The sequence below is a fragment of the Tursiops truncatus genome, chromosome 15, assembly GCF_011762595.2.
Source record: "Tursiops truncatus isolate mTurTru1 chromosome 15, mTurTru1.mat.Y, whole genome shotgun sequence".
Lineage (NCBI taxonomy): Eukaryota > Metazoa > Chordata > Mammalia > Artiodactyla > Delphinidae > Tursiops > Tursiops truncatus.
Window position 1 is genome coordinate 1,713,732 of NC_047048.1, and position 15,420 is coordinate 1,729,151.

A 15,420-nucleotide genomic window follows, 5' to 3' on the forward strand; every position below is an offset into this window, starting at 1 on the left:
TGTGGGTGCACGGGGAAGTGGGCAGCCGTGGGCTGCTCTGGGGTCTGCAAGGTAAGGTCAGGGTCGGGACTCTGCAGGGTCTGGGGTGCCCCCAGCCCACACATCCTGGAGAGGGGTCGTGGTGTTTTCTACCCAAAACCAAGACTGTCCATTAAATGACCCCACCTCCACCCCACGCCATCAAGGTCCTGCTTGTTTTGTGATGGTGGGAATTTTGCAACGTATTTCTTGGACTAGAAAAGAATAACCACTTGTGTGTCTAACTCCAGTGGTGCTGGAGGGCCTTCTGTGCGACGGGGAAGCCTAGCAAGGGTCAAGTTCAAGAAGGGAGTGCCTAGCAGGTCCCTGAGGGGGCAGCGGACCAGGGGAGGGGCAGATCGACCCAAGGCAGGTGCCCACCTGTCCCTCGGGCCACAGCACGATGCTCTGGAGGAGGCCAGGGTGGGCGGGACTCCGGGGCCCAGGACAGAGGCCAGGCCACCCTCAGGGGACGGGAGAGGGCGCGGGGGAATGGTGCAGAGCGGAGGGCATGGTCGGCTGATCTCCCCCATTGAAATGCTGGGAGAGGCCCCTGAGAGGGGCCCCAGCTTGGGCTTAGCCACAGGAGGCCTGGGGGAGGCAGAGGGCAAGGCCGAGTGGGCGGGGAGGAAGTGGAGACCCTTGCACTCCCCTTGCCTCCTTTCACTTCCTTGGCCTCGCCCCTCCCCCGCCCCTCCCCGCGGAGACACAGGCTCGGGGCCTGGGTTGCAGCACGCCAGCTCACCCCGGCCACCCGGCCACCAGGGCCCCTCCACCCCGTCCCCTCTCTGACTGCTGCTCCCACTTCCCCAGGCTGGGACGGGACACGAGATTCTTTCAAAAACATTTCCTTTGCAAAATAATCCTTCGAAATATGTTTTTGGAAATGAACTCCTGATCAGAACAGGAAGAAGTTAATTACAGCCCCTCCCCAGAGGGGCGCGGGGAAGGAAGCCTGGTGGTCAGAAACACAAGTAAGGGCCAGGTTGGCGGCTCTGACGCCCCACCCACGCGTGGCCTCAGGCCCCCTTCCCCACTACCCTGCTGGCCCCTGGCCCCCCTCTCCCCTCAGCGCACAGATGGGGAGACGGAGACCCAGAGAGGCCCAGGGGCGTGGCCAGGGTCACAGGTTCAAGGCAGAGCAGGTCAGAGCCCCCTCCCCCTGTCACCACGTGGCGTCCATGTGAGAGTGCCGGTAGGCGTGTGCATACGCGTGTCCGTGTGCCTGTGCATGTGGACAGGAAGGTGAGCCGGGGCGTGCCTCATTGAGGTGGGCTGAGGAAAGCCTGCAGGTCTGCAGTGCTGGCTTAGCTGGAGCTGGGCCTCTGCGGGCCCCACTTCCTCATGGCCCCAGGCCCCCTTTCCAGGTGCAGAGGTGCTGGACTAGGGCCACAGGAGGAAGGAGATGGGGGCTGCTTTTCCGTGCCCCTGACCTTCAACCCTGAGCACCCTCCAAACAAGGGCCATCTGGGTTCCCCTAGGACCTAGACCAGGGCCCACTATGGACTGCCTCTGGGTGTTGCTACGTTCCTCTCCGTAAGCTCTGATGCTCACGTTCTGGGTTATGTCTTACAGGTACTAGGGCTCTGGTTATCTTGGAAGTTTGGGGCGTCTAAACCCTAACCTTTGCTTAGCCATTCGGCCAGGGGTCTCACCACCCAGCCCTCAGCACCAGGGTTCATTTAAGTGTAACTCTAAGGAATGAGCCCTGGGGGCCATTCTTCCACACACCCACCTGCCCATCCATTTATCTTATGTCCTTCTGTCCATCTGTATTAGCTTCCTGTTGATGTTGTAATAAATTACAGCAAACTTAGTGGCTTAAAACAACACAATTTATCATCTTACTGTTCTGTGGGTCAGAGATGGGTCTTGCGGGTTAAAATCAAGATGTGGACAGGGCTGCGTCCCTTCTGGAGGCTCTAGGAGAGAATCAGTTTTCTGGCCTTTTCCAGTTTCCAGAGGCGGCCTGCATTCCTTGGCTGGAGGCCGTGGCCCCCGTCTTCAGAGCCAGCAGTGATGTCACTCAGCCTCTACTTCAATCTTCACAGCACCTCCGCCTCCCCTTTTCATTTATAAAACCCTGGTGACTACACTGGGTCCATCTGCGTGGCCCAGGATAATCTCTCCGCCTCAAGATTCTTCACATATCACATCATCAAAGTCTCTTTTGCCGCGTAAGGCAACGTATTCACCGGTTTCAGGGGTTAGGACGTGGGAGTCTTTCGTGGGGGAGGCGCTATTCTACCTGCCATCTCATCCTTCCATGTATCTGAGCATCTGTTCATTCACCCATTCATCCTCCTGCCATCTACCCACCTATGCACTATCTATCCATTGGTCCAGCCAGCCAGCCAGCCCGGCATTTATCCACCTGTCCTTCTTTCCTTCTTTCTATCCACCTATCTATCCTTTTGTCTATCTGCCGCCCCCATCCATTCATCTGATCATTCGTCCACCATCCATCTCTCCATCCCTCAGTCCTAACTTTGGTCTTTCCTTTCCATCCTGTGTCCGTCCATCCATCCATCCACTCACATGCACATCTGTCCATCTGTCTGTCCAGATGGGGCAGGATGCCAAAGGAGGGTCAGAGAATCACGGAGGATGTGGTGGGGACAAAGGGTGGGGCCCCAACCCTCCCAGACTCTGCCTGGCTCGGTTTTCCTCTTCCTCACAGCTCAGCTCCTTCCTGGAACCACCAGTTGTCACCACCACCCCCCCCCAGATGAATGGCTTCCTCTGCCACTCCCACCTGCCCAGAGTGGGGCCTCTCGAGGCCACAGCTGACCCTCCCGGTCTCTGACCCAGGCCCCAGGGAGCCGGTGGGTGTTTGCTGAGTGGATTTGGACCCATTGTTATCAGCAGGGTGGGCGCCACCCCCTCCCATCTTCAGGCACAGCCCCGGGGGCCACAGAGGGGACCCCCTGCCTGAATGGACAGCCAGATGCAGGGATGAGCCGGTCCTCACTGCCTCCAGGCCCCGTTTCCCCTCCTGAGCTCAGCGCGGGCTGAGCCCTGGGTTCCGGGAGAGGCTGTGGGAAAGACCCCTTGCAGACCCTTCTCTGGCCTCAGGGTGTCTTGCGGGGGAGTGTTGGTCACCCCAGGGCTTGGGGAGAGGGCCCTGGACCAAGCCCAGGATGACTTGATGGGGAAAAAATGCCCCCAAGAGGAGTATCAGGCTTTGACTGCCAAGACAACCGTACTTATCACAGCCTCGTCCTCCTTATCTCCCTGCTGCGACAAGGGAGGGGGCTCCGGGCTCGCTGGGCCCTTGTCCAGGACTCCGACCCAGAGGGTGGGACCCTGGTCAACCTCACCCCGCTTTCTCTGAATCTCGTTGTCTCCGTGTCTCACTGTCTCTGTCTCTGTCTCTGTATCTTTATCTCTGACTCCCTCTGTCTCCAACCACATCCTTCCTCTGGGGGCTTCACTCTGCAACACAGCCCTGGAGTCTCACAGCCCAGGGTTCTGCCCTTGTGGCTCCCCCAACCCTGGCCTTGGAGACCTCCTCCCCAGGATGGCCTCCTAGTGGCTTCTACGGCTGACCTTGGTCTGGGCAGTGACCCCCACGCATGCTCCCCCAGGACCTGCATCCCCCCGCCCCCGCCCCGGTCTGCCTGCCCGGATGCTGAGGTGTGGCCAGCCTGGGGTCCTGGAACAGGACACCGTGTGTGGTCAGCCTCTCCCGGGGTCTGCAGCAGGCGCTCAGGTAGGAGCGCTGAGTGGGTGGGTGGGTGGATGGAGGGTACGTGGGCGGGTGTGTAGTAGGTGGGTGGGTGGATGTATGAGTAGTTGGCTGGGCTCAGACAGAACGGGTGATGGACAGACAGCTCATCCCGCAGCCCGGCAATGGCGGTCATCTATGCCCAGAGCCGGTCTGCTCCCGCCGGCCGGCTCAGTGCCCCAAGCTCCCCGCGTGACCTCCAGTGGCGCAGGCCAGAGAGGCTGCCGCCGGTTCCTGGCACGTGCCCTCCGGAGAAGCAGGCAGGAACGGGTGTGCCTGCCTCGTGGGCCAGGGCCCCGAGGAGGGGGGCAGGAAGGGAGGCGGGCTGTGCCGGCGGGCATCCCAGAGGCCAACCGGGAGGCAGGGCTGGGCAGGGCCAACAGCAGCTCGAGACCTCTCGGTCACCCCAGACCGCCTCCAGCCGTGCCTGGGCCCCCAGTCCTCCCAGCGGCCTCCCCCAGGGCCACCCACCCTGCTGTCCGGGACCCAGCCAGGTCTACGCCGGTCACATCCCTGAGCTGCCCTTCTCCAGGGGGACCTCCAGCAGCGTCACAGACGCAGTGGGGGAAGGAGCTGGACTCGGGGATACACAGTGTCAGGATCTGAGCCCTGACTCTGAGCCGTCTGTGTGACCCTGAGTCAGACAACGAAGCAGGGCTTCAGTGTCCTAATCTGTAGCAGGGGCCTGTGGCCGCCCTCCCTTCAAGGCAGGCAGGTCTCTTGCTCCCCCCCCCGCCCCCCAGGGGTCCAGGCTCATACTGATGGGGCCTGAGAGTTCCAGCCCCCAACAGTACAAGACCTGAAGTCCCATCATTGTCACCTCTACTCACCCCTCGGGAGAAGCACAGTCCCCTGAGGCCCCTCAGCAGGGCCCCCAGGCTAGCAGCCCTGGCGAGGCCAGAGAAGCAGTGGTTTAACGAGGAAACAGAGCAACACGGCTGTCCTGAGTCTGAGGCCAGCCCTAGGGCCGTGGCCCCAGCATCCCTGCAGCTCCCGGCGGAGCTGCGAGGTCCCCCTCCTGCTGCTGCACCTGTGAGGCTGGTGGGGCCCCGGGGCTGGCGTCCAGAAAAGGAACCAGGCTGGGGGGCAGGGCGGGGTCTGGCAGGGAGGGTGCAGGTCCCTTCTCTGTCCCCAGGCTGCTCCCTGCACAGCCCGCTGCCCACACACAGCCCTGCAGCACACCGCGCACTGAAAATACTGGTTCTGGGCGGGGGTGGGGGGGTAAACCCAGGCTGGTGGGGGGCCCTCTGCCCCCCTTTCCTCCCCCAGGCACCAGCCCCGCTCTGCCCCCGGCTCTCCTGCCCACGGCCCACAGTGTACCGTGGGCCTGCCTGGGCCTCAGTCTCCTCCTCTGGGGGGCGGGCTGGGCTCCCGCGTTTCGAAGGGCAGCCTTGCGTCCCCCCGTCGGGAGCGTCTGGTTTATGTCCCTGCCCACCGCACCCCAGTCCCATTCTCCCTGTGGCAGGAGGAGGGGAAGTGGAGGTGCGGGGGCTACTTCAGCAGCCCTGGGGGCTCCTGGCCGGAGGCGGGGCTGTGCCGCAGGCCAGGCCTCCTCTCACCCGCTCAGGCTCTGCACAGGGTGCAGGCTGCGTCCTGTCAGTCTGTCCATGCTCCTAGGCCACCAGGGCCTGGCCATCCCACCCCCACTGCAGAGAGGAGGAGCCGGGCTGGTGGGGGGAGGGGGAAGGAGGGCCAGACCTGTTAACAAGCTTCTTCCCAGCCCCCACCCGCCTTAGCTCCCCAGGCCCTTCCCAGGCGGAAAATTCAATTAGTTTCGAGCAACTGCTTTGCTGAAGAACCAGAGAAAAGGGGCAGGAGAGAAAGCGGATCCCCGGCGGCTGGTGTGTGTGTCAGGGGCATGGGGGAGGGGGGACATGGGCGGCAAACAGCCCGCTTAGGTGTTTCTGCTGAGCCTCTGTTCTGTGTGTCTCTAAGTGCGACTCTCTGTGTGATCATGGGTCCCTGGGTCCCAGCGTGCCCACGTCTGCTCCCTGCGCAAACACAGCCTTCACAGACCTCGGCACCCCGACGTGTGCCCCCCACCTCAGCCATGACTGCACACCCCCGCCCTGTGTCCACTCCAGGCTCCGGGTTCTTGAGGGAGGAGGCCTGGGGAGCGGTGCACACAGAAGGGTAAGAGGTCCCCCGCCCCCCGCAAACTGCATCCTGCTCACCTCCCGCTCACAGTGTGTGGTGTGCCCCCACTTCCGTCTCCACACTGACCTCTTGTCCTGTCCTCGGATGCTCTAGTCTCCTAACCACAGGGCCTTTGCACATACCATCCTCCCATGCCTGGCAAGCCTCCCCTGCAAGAAGCTTGCCCCAGTGTGGGTCAGTCCTTTTCACTCTCCCATCATCCCTGGCTTCACGGCAAGCAGCCAAAAGTCTCCCTCTGCGAGGGAGTGGGGAGCAGACCTGTTTGGATCTTTCTCTGTCCTGGTGCTCAGCATGGGGCCTGGCACACAGCAGGTGCTCAAGTAACATCGGCTGAGTGAATGAAGTACCAGGCCCACGCAGGAGTTTAAAAAACAGTGAGTCCTGCAGCAGACACACCCATCTCTGCTGGCGAACTCCTATGCATCCTGCTATGGCCTGGCTTCCAGGACCCCCTCCTCCAGGATGTCCAGAGCGCTCTGAGGACCAACAAGAAGGAGCATCGCATCTTAGCCCTCAGCCTGGGACCCACTATTCCTTGTCTCTGGCCCATGGTCTCCCTTTACCCACCCAGGTAGCCCTTCATGGCAGGCCTCCAACGTCACCAGAGTGCACGATGGGGGCGGGGTGGCCCCTCATCCTGGCACCCCTGGCCCCACTGTCCAGCTGGACTTCTCCCTCCTGCCTCCCTCCTGCTCCCCACTCAGTGCCAGGGCCTCCCTGAGCCCTGCGTGGGGGGTGGAGAGGTGCCCACCTGAGCCGGGAGCACAGCGGGTAGGCATGACGTGGAGCTGCTGGGGGACCGGGTGGGGGGAGGGAGCGCTGCCCCTCTGAGCACTTCCTCGTGGGGACCCCTAGTACTGCCAGGGGAGGGGTCCCTGCCGCAGGTCCACGGTGGGGTGCGGGCCCCAGGGCCTGCTAGGGAACAAGGGAGGTTTGGGAAGGCAGATGTGGGGAGGGGCCCGTGTGGAGGAATGTGGGCTGGCCCCTCCTGGTTCCCCTGAGGAGGGACAGAGGCAGATGGCAGCTGGGGGCCTGAGAAAGGAGGGGGAGGCCCGGCCAGCCCGGCCTGAGTCTCTGATGGGCGCCTACGGCCCCTCCTTGGGATCTATGGGGGACGCAGCCTTCTCAAGTTCCTGGCCCCCCACCCTTTGCCAGCTGTGTGCAGCTGGGGCCTCGCCCAGAGAAAGCCAACGCCGGTGGGGGGGCGGGGGACCCAGGGCTGCACACGGGCTTCCCCACCAGGGCCTCGGGCCATTTGTGACCTATTGTGTCTGTCATCAGCAAAAGGGGTGACCTGTGAGCCAAGCCCAGGGCTAGGCAGGGCTGAGGCTTGCGTACAGCGGAGCAAGGCCCTGAGCCTCAGTTTCCCCGCGATTGTACCTCCAGCTCCTTTCCCCCCGAGGGCACCTCACCACCTCCTGAGGAGACAGGGCGAAGCCCTCGACCCTCTCCCCATGCTGGGATGCGGGGCGAGGCTTGGGACACACCCAGTGCCGGGAAGCGAGCTTTGCCTGCAGGGGCCAATGCAGAGAGCCGGCCTTCTCCTGAGCCCCGCCCTCAGGCTCCCCACACCCCCAGTGCCCTTGCCCACCACCAGCCCACTTTGCAGACAGGGAGACTGAGGCCTCAAGGCGCCCGCTGCCCAGAGCCACCCTGCCCCAGCGCCCTGGGTCCTGCCCAGAGCTTGGAGGGAGGGGGCCGAGAGGGGAGGGGCTGCCACATGCCTGTACTCCCCCCGTCGACAGGGGCTTAGACACCTGTCCAGCCCCCCACCCCGCTCCGCGGGGGCCGCCCCAGCATTTCTGCACATCTCCACGTGCAAGGGGCTTTCCCCGCTCAGTGAGTGGGGGGAGGGCGGTTTCTCCACCACCACCACCACCACCACCACCACCACCACCGCCCCCGACATGGTTCCCGCCAGATTTCCTCCAGTCTGACCTCACAGACGGTCTCCGCGCTGCTGAGGGCCGTCCTGGGAACGGGCTGGGTGCCGTGGCAGGTCACTCGAGTGCATTTTCGGGACTGGCTCAGGGCTGGAGATGCCCCGGTGTTCAGAGCCGGCAGCCTGGGGTAGGGTGTGGGAGAGGCTGGGAGATAGAGGACAGAGCCCTGCCGAGGGGCCAGGGCAGGGGGTGCCCCAGGGGAAAGGGCCAGGGTGACGGGAGGGCACAGTGCTCCCAGTGGCCAAGGCCAGCCCTGAGACGGCCTCCCAGTGAGGGGACAGGTCACTTCTGAGCTGGAGACAGAGCTGAGACGAGGGCAGGCGGCCACGGCCCACACCTGTCCCCACTGCTCCGTCCGGTGTCCCCTCCAGCCCTGAAGTCTGCGGCTCAGGCCAGCACCTCAGACCACGTGGTCCTCTCTGACTCCCATCAGCCAAGGCCCAGCAGACCCTGTCCAGTGGGTGTCTGGCCAGGGAACTCTTAGCCCGCCCAGGCCCGGGCGTTCCTGCCAGGACTGTGCACACGGCAGGGCTCAGCTGTGGAGGAAGCAGGGCAGGAAGGTGGGAGCTCATCCTCGCGCTGGCCCAGCACCTGCCCCCCGCTTACCCACCCCACCAGCTCAAGGGGCCCCCCTCCTCCCTGGCTGCCTCCTTTAAGGGTCCGACAGGCCTTTTCAGGGCTGACTGATGGCAGGTCTGGATTTCCATGTCAATGGGCCGCCTGGTAAGCTGGTTAACAAGCCCCCAGTCCCATTGAGGAGTCTGTGGGGAGGTGTTAACACAAGCTCCATTCTCCGGGGCTCCGTGGCCCTGTGGTTGCCATGGTGCCCTGCGTGGCCTTTTGGGCCACGGCTAATCCTTTCCCTGGGCCTTTCATCCTGGCCGTCCCACCCCCAGGCTGGTCGCTGGTGACTCGGCCATGCCCAACAAGGCTGGTTTCTCTGCCGGGGTCAGAGGAGGCCATAAATCCAGGCCCCTGTCCCCCAGCCGCCTGGCCCCGTCCCTGTGTCCCTGGCATTGTCTCTAAGTCCCCAGCCCTCCCCCTCTGGGAACTCCAGTGGCGGGAAGGGAGCGTGTGCCAAGTGGTCAGCTCCTGTCCGGGGGAGTGGAGGGTCCCCAGGCCCATCCTTGGCCCTGTCCTCTGCTTGTCCAGCCTCTCAGCTGCATCCTCATCTCTGTGTTCCCTTCCCCTGGGCTCCCCCACCTTCAGCCTGGCCTCCGTGCTGTTCCCGGGATGTGCCAGGCCTGCTCCTGCCCCAGGCCCTTTGCTCCAGCTGTCTGTTTTCTTGTCTGGAATGTCCTTCCCTAGATGTCTGCGGTGCTCCCTCTGCCCACTCACTTTCTCCGTGAGGCCACAGCCCTGCCCCTCCCGATTCCTGCACCAGCTCTGTTTTTCCTGGAGCCTCGTCCCTTCCAACAGGCCTTGAGCAGCATCGGGTCCTCCCCGCTCCAGAACGCCAGCCCCGTGAGGGCAGCGACCCAGCACCACGGACGGGCCTGGCTCATGGCAGGGAGTGGATGCTCTGCAGGAAAGGATGGGGAACTCTCAGCTCAGAGAGGGGCAGTCTGAGCCCCAGGGATGCACAGCTCAGGAGGTGGGCAAGGTCCCAAGTCTGGGCCGTTCCGACGGCACGCTGGAGGGCTTCACTGTCCCATCTACCTCCTGGAAGCAGAATCTCTCCACAGAGGCCTCCCTGCAGCATCCTCTCTCCCCAGCAGACAGAATCCTGGAGTCCTGCAATTCCAGGATTCAATTAGCCCGGCTGCTAGCCCCTTGCTTGTCTCCCCACGGCCCCTCTCCTGCCTAGCTTCTGCTTGCATGCATCCAGCAACGGGAAGCTCACCACCTGGGCGGTGCAGCTGCGGAGAAGGTGCACAGGTATGCTCCCAGTTCTGGGTTCCAGCTCAGATGGCAGGGAAGCTCATCTTGGATGGACCTTGCCAGGGGCTCCTGTCTTGTGGCACCTGGGTGGCCGCTCCCTGGCTGGGCCGAGGATGAGTGGCTATCAGCAAGGATTCAGGCCTGATAGGTCCTGAGAACCCCCTGAAATTGGCCCATCTCTCGTCACCCTTCCTTCCACAGCCGGGCCCTGGGCCTCCGTCGCTCTCTGAACCTCACGACAATCACGTGAGGCAGGAAGGACTGGAAATGGCTCCATTTGACAGCTGAGAAAACTGAGTCTTAGGAGGAAAGGTCTGGAGCCTCCTGTGGGGAGGCAGAGCCTGCCTTCTGACCCCAGGGCCTCTCCCTAGGTCCTGTGGCCAAAGGGGGCGACAGCCCAGTCTCAGCGTCTCTCGCTGAGGGACCTCACGGGATGAGGCAGCTTCCCGAGCCCCCACGTACTTACTGAGTGTGAGACGCGTGCGACCCAGGCCCGGGCCCTACTCCCACCCCCACCCCCGCAGGGCTCTCGGCTCCCAGGGGCCACAGGGCTGACTAGGGGGCCGCCTACCCAGATTCCTGCCCCGCACCAGCCTGGCGGGGGGCAGCCGCAAAGGTGGAAGCCGTCCGTAGGAGGCCCAGGCGGCGCTGGGGCTGAGCGGACCGCTGTGCAAAGGCAGGGGTGAGGGTGTCAGCTGGGCAGGGCCCCCAGGAAGACGGGCACTAGCGATGGAGGCCGAAGCTCGGAGCGTGTAGTTAGGGGTTCAGTGAGGAAAGGCAGCTGCGGGACGGCTTGGGGGCCTTGAGAGCCTGTGGCCCACGTGGGAGATGCCCCGTCCGCCTCAGTTTCCTCACCTGTCGTAGGGACTGCGGAGGGGAAAACTCCCCCCCCCCGTCCCCCAAAGGTGGGAGCGGGTGTCGGGGCCCGAGAGGAGGAGGGGGGAGCACGGGCTGGGGAGCCTCTGTCTGCAGCGTGTAGGCGGGAGCCGGATTCCGGAACTCCCCAGGGAGACTGAGGAAGCTCCAGCTCGGCTGCCATTGGCTGTGCTGCCGGGGGCGGGGCCGTCCCCACCCTGCACTTCCTGCCCCGCACTCCTCCCGCAGGCCCTCGGCGGACAGGTCGTGGGGGTCAGCACCTCTTGCCGTCCGGGAGCCGTCTCAGCCCGGAGAGGACCAGAGGCTTGCAAGCGAAAACCCGGACCGTCCGGGGGACGCATGAGTGAACGAAGGTCCCAGCGTGGTGCAGGGCAGAGGGACAGCCCTGGAGGAGGCGCGGGGCGCGGGCATGGGCTGCACCTGGGGGCAAACTCCAGCTTCAGTAGCCTCTCCCACCCCCTGCCAAGTGCAGCCTTGGGGTGGAGGTGGCAGAGCCAGCAGCCCTCACCGCAGCGCCCCTGGACGCTGGCGCTCACAGAGGATGTCCCAGGCCCCGGTGGGGGGCACGGGGGCACATGGGTCTTCTGCCGTGTGGGCGCCCGCAGCCTGGAGCAGTGCTGGTCGGCGAGCCAGAGCGGGCCCGGCCGCCTGGGAACCCGCCCAGCTTTGCGCCGGCAGGGGCCCGAGACCCCCACCCGCCAGCTCTGCTTTCCTCCATCCCCCCAACCCCGGGCCAAGCCCCCAGCCCAGGCCACCCAGCGGCTCCTCGACACCAACCAAAACTGTGGTGCCCTGGTTGAGAGGGTCCGCCTTCTCTGGCCTCAGTCTCCTGACTTGCAGCACGTACGTAAAGGCAGCCACTGTGCGGGGCCCAGAGGAACCCCACGAGGGCTCGGGCAAAGGGGGTCTCCTTGGAGAGCCAGGCGGAACAGGGGAGGCCACAGTCTCTGGGGTGAAGCGGATTTGGGGTCACACTGCTGCTCACAACTTAAAAACATTCCCTGAGCGTAACCTCTGGCCTGGGCCCAGCGATTCCGCAGTGACCAAGAGAAGATCAGGCTCTGAAGTTCGCAGTGCGGCAGGGCCGGCCTGACGATGACCATGGTGACGGTGGCAATAGCAACATGGGCCTGTTACTGCCCTCCCCGTGTGCCAGGCCTTGTGGTCAGCTCACGGGATCCTCACAACACCCTTTGAAGCAGGCTTCCTCATTGCTCCCGCTTTACAAGCTGAAGAAACTGGGGCACGGAGACGTTGAGGGGCTCGCCTGAGGCCTCCCAGCTAGTAATTAGCAGAGCGAAGACTCAGAGCCCAGCAGCGTGACTCCAAGAGACAGGTGAGCTGGGTGACCTGAGCAAAGCACTTAGGCCCCCTCGCAGCCTCAGTTTCCCCAAACTCCCTGGCTTGAGGTGAGGTCCCACCCATCACACCCAGGGCAGGTCTGGCCCAGGCAGAAGTAGGAAGTGGCCGGCAGGGCGTCCTGGATGCAGGCTCGGATGGCTCTCAGGCTGTGGGACCCCCTCCGCCCCGAGCCTCCCTTTCAGTACCTGTCAGATGAGATCGTGACCCTGACCCCCCGGGAAGGACCGGGCGGCTGAGGAGCGCAAGGCCCTCATCAGGGGAGGTTTCCGGCTCTCCATCTGGCCACCTGTAGCCGGCAGCCCACCCCACTCCCCTGAGCCGCTGAACCCCAGACGGGCCCTGCACCCCCAGCCAGAGCAGGCTAGGGCTGCAGAGCCAGCAACGGGCGTGGACCATGCCCTGGGGGACGGCACAGAGGTCGTGGGAAGGGGCGGCGAGGGAGGTCCCTGTGGACACACCTGGGCGGCCCAGCCTCCGGGGGGACGTGGAAGATGGCATCAGAGCCGGCCTGGCCCCCCCGAAGCCAGACGGCCCCCCCGCCCGCCGTCCTTGCTGGCGCCCCTGGGGAGTGACCCTCCCCCTGGCTCCACAGAGGCGAGGATGGGACGAGGCAGAGGAACCGGCTGTGCGGGACACCTGAGCCCGTTGACCAGGCCTCCCAGGGGGCGGCCGCCGGGGGGCTGGGAGGCTGAGACGTGGCCCGTTCCCACCGCCTGCCCCCAGAGGGCCTGGGAGGAAGCAGGTCAGCAGGTGGTGGGCCAGCTGGGACCTAGGCCTGCCTCGACCCACTTCTACTGGTCAGGGGAGACCAGGCCAGGCCCCTCCTGGCCTCAGTTTCTGTATCTGTGACCAGGGACATTGTCCTGCCCCTCCCAGGCCCCTGGGAGCAATACAGATGTGCAGGATCCTTACCCCGTGTTACACTTGGGAGGCTGAGACCGGAGCAGGGTGTCTCCAGGGGGGCCCTGTGGAGCTCCCAGCTCTGCTGCTGCAGGGCCAGCGCCCAGGGCCAAGGAAGCCACGCTCGGCATGGGTGCCCACAGACCCAGCTTCAGTCCCGGCTGGGCGAGCTCAGAGCCATGCGTCCACTTGTTGTAAAAGGCACATTGGAAGATCAGCTGAGCCTGTGTCTCGGCACGGTGATTACAGGTGGAAGCCACCTTCCGCCGGTGGGGCAATCGCAGGCGGCAAGCTCTGGGCCTCACTGGCCCAGGGCCTGGTGGCCACTCACCCAGCGCTCATGCCCAGACCTGAGGCTGAGAGAGAAACGTCCTGCTAGGGGGAGGCCCAGCAGAGCGCCGGCCGTTAAGGGGTTGTCGGCCCATCTGCATGTGCCCCTCTGTCCTTATGTGGGGCAGGTGCCTGGGGCCCCCAGAACCAGCCGGGGGCACAGGGGCAAGGAGGCGCCTGTCTGTCCACCCATCCTGTGTGGAGGTGGGGACCGCAGGCCACATTCCCGGTGGGCAGGCCTGGCACTGCCCGTTCTCCAAGCCACCATCCCCGCTTCCATCAGCTAGGCTCTCTATCCCTGCTGACGCACACATGTCCAAGGGTGCCCTCCATGGCCCCGAGGCTGCCGTGAAGAAGTGCAGGGGCGCTGGCGTGGCCGTGAGGGAAGATGCAGCCTCCCAGATCCTTGGCATTTAAGGGTGTACTGGGTTGAATGGTAGCCCCTCAAAAACATAGGTCCAACTCCTAACCCGCGGAACCTGTGAAGGCGACCTTATTTGGAGAAAGGGTCTTTGCAGATGTAATGAAGTGAAGGACACTGGGACGAGGTCATCCTGGATTTAGTGGGTCCTGAATCCAATGACAAGCATGGAGCGGTGCAGCCGCAAGCCGGAAGCGCCAAGACCGTGGACATTCCCCGCAGCTGGAGAGAGGCCTGAGCAGAGCCCCCGTGGAGCCTCCAGAGGGAACCAACCCTGCCACACCTTGACCTCCGGCTTCTGGCCTCCAGAGCTGGGAGACAATAAGTACTTGTTGTTTTAAGCCAAGTTCATGGTCATTTATTACAGCAGCCCTAGGACACTAACACAGGAGAAAGGGGGTTCTGAAAAGGCTTATCTCCCAGAACCTGGGTGGGCGTGGACAGTGGTAAGGGCCTGGGAGAAGGCCCGGCCGGGGGACCGCTTGGGCAAGCCCTCCCTGACACCTTCCATGGACATGAAGGGCTGCTCCACAGACCCCTGAACCCTGGCTTGGGTTTTCAGCTCACGTGGGCTGTAGGGTGATCTGGGATCAGCCGTCCAGGTACAAGTGTGACTGCCACCGTCCCAAGGGTCCTGAGCTGGGAGGTGGGCTCCCCAGGGTCCAGCTGCATCCTTCCAGAGCTGCTTGTGCCCATAAGCAAATTCTGCCTGTCTTGGGGTCCCCGACCACTCCTTAGGGCAAGACTTCGGGGAGTATGTCTCCTGGGGTCCCCGGGCTCTCAGGGAAGCAGCGGTTCAGCCCAGGAGGTGCTGGGGGGACGTCGAGAGGGCCGAGTGTCCGCCTGCCCTGAGGTACCACACTCAGGCCCCCAGGGCAGATGAAGGAGTCTCCCCACTCGCCCTGGGACAAGGCAGCTGGGTGACAGCCTGCAGGAAGAAATGGTAGAGGATTCGGATGAACTCTGGGGGAAGCTGACTCAGCCTCCAGAAGCCCCACTTCTCCAGGCAGCGCCTTCCTGATGGGGGCCAACCTTCCGTCCAAAGCCGTCGCCACCAGCAGGACAGGAAGCACGTGGCGCAGGCCACACCCCAGCCCCGGCCCCTGCCCGGCACTCTGGCCTGGCCTCGGCCTCCCACCTTGCCCCGGCCACCTCTCTGGGGAACACGGCTGAGGCCGGCCCAGCCCGTCTCCTCCTTCCCGAGTCTGCAGCTGCGCCGGAGGAAGGAGGCCACGCAGGCCGCTGGGGCCAGCTCTGGGCGCGTGTACACGCAGACACACGTGTCCCCCGTGCCCGGCCATACGCTGGCCAGCTGGCACGTGCAAACCTGGAGCCTCCACGGCCCCCACCCCCAGCCAGCGCACACAGACCCACCGCACGTGTGAAGGCACGCACACATCGGCACACGTGTGTCTGGGGCACTCAGAGGAGTACAGCTGGGCCTCTCTCTGCCAAACTGTGCGCCGTGGCCCTGAAAAGCAGGTCCTCAGGACCACAGCTGGGGAAGGGTGATGGGGACGGAGATGCGGCGTGTTTGGGCCCGGCGGCTGAGGCATCCCACTCATTTCGGCCCTCCTCATTCCCACACTTGATTCTTCAAGGAGGAAACACGAGACCTTGCAGTTAGGACCTGAATTTGTCAGCCTGTGGTCTCCTGCTTCCTCCTCACCGCCAGCAGGGACTGACCTGTGACTGTGTCAGCCAAGGATGAGCCTTGCAATCTGAGCGGGGGGCTGGGGGAGGACATCGGGCGAGAAGAGGCTGAAGAAAGCCTTGGGAGAGGTAGGGAGGGCCTGGGGACCGTG

At 64.2% G+C, this 15,420-nt stretch overlaps 2 long non-coding RNA genes across 5 annotated transcripts; one reads left to right on the forward strand and one right to left on the reverse strand.

Annotated features, from left to right (window-relative positions):
- Window positions 1-1,835: 1,835 nt before the first annotated feature.
- On the reverse strand, window positions 1,836-10,711 carry LOC117308131 (uncharacterized). Of its 4 annotated transcripts, none has more exons than XR_012325940.1 (2): window positions 10,582-10,711; window positions 1,836-9,579 (listed from the first exon to the last, which is right to left on the reverse strand). It is a non-coding gene; the product is annotated as an uncharacterized lncRNA (long non-coding RNA). The 4 variants fall into 4 exon arrangements; XR_012325939.1 differs by having other exon boundaries at window positions 1,836-9,828; window positions 10,582-10,692; XR_012325937.1 differs by lacking the exon at window positions 10,582-10,711 and adding an exon at window positions 10,298-10,421 and having other exon boundaries at window positions 1,836-9,828.
- Window positions 10,712-10,746: 35 nt separating this feature from the next.
- On the forward strand, window positions 10,747-13,961 carry LOC141276440 (uncharacterized). The gene is made up of 2 exons (XR_012325941.1): window positions 10,747-11,938; window positions 12,841-13,961. It is a non-coding gene; the product is annotated as an uncharacterized lncRNA (long non-coding RNA).
- Window positions 13,962-15,420: the final 1,459 nt, after the last annotated feature.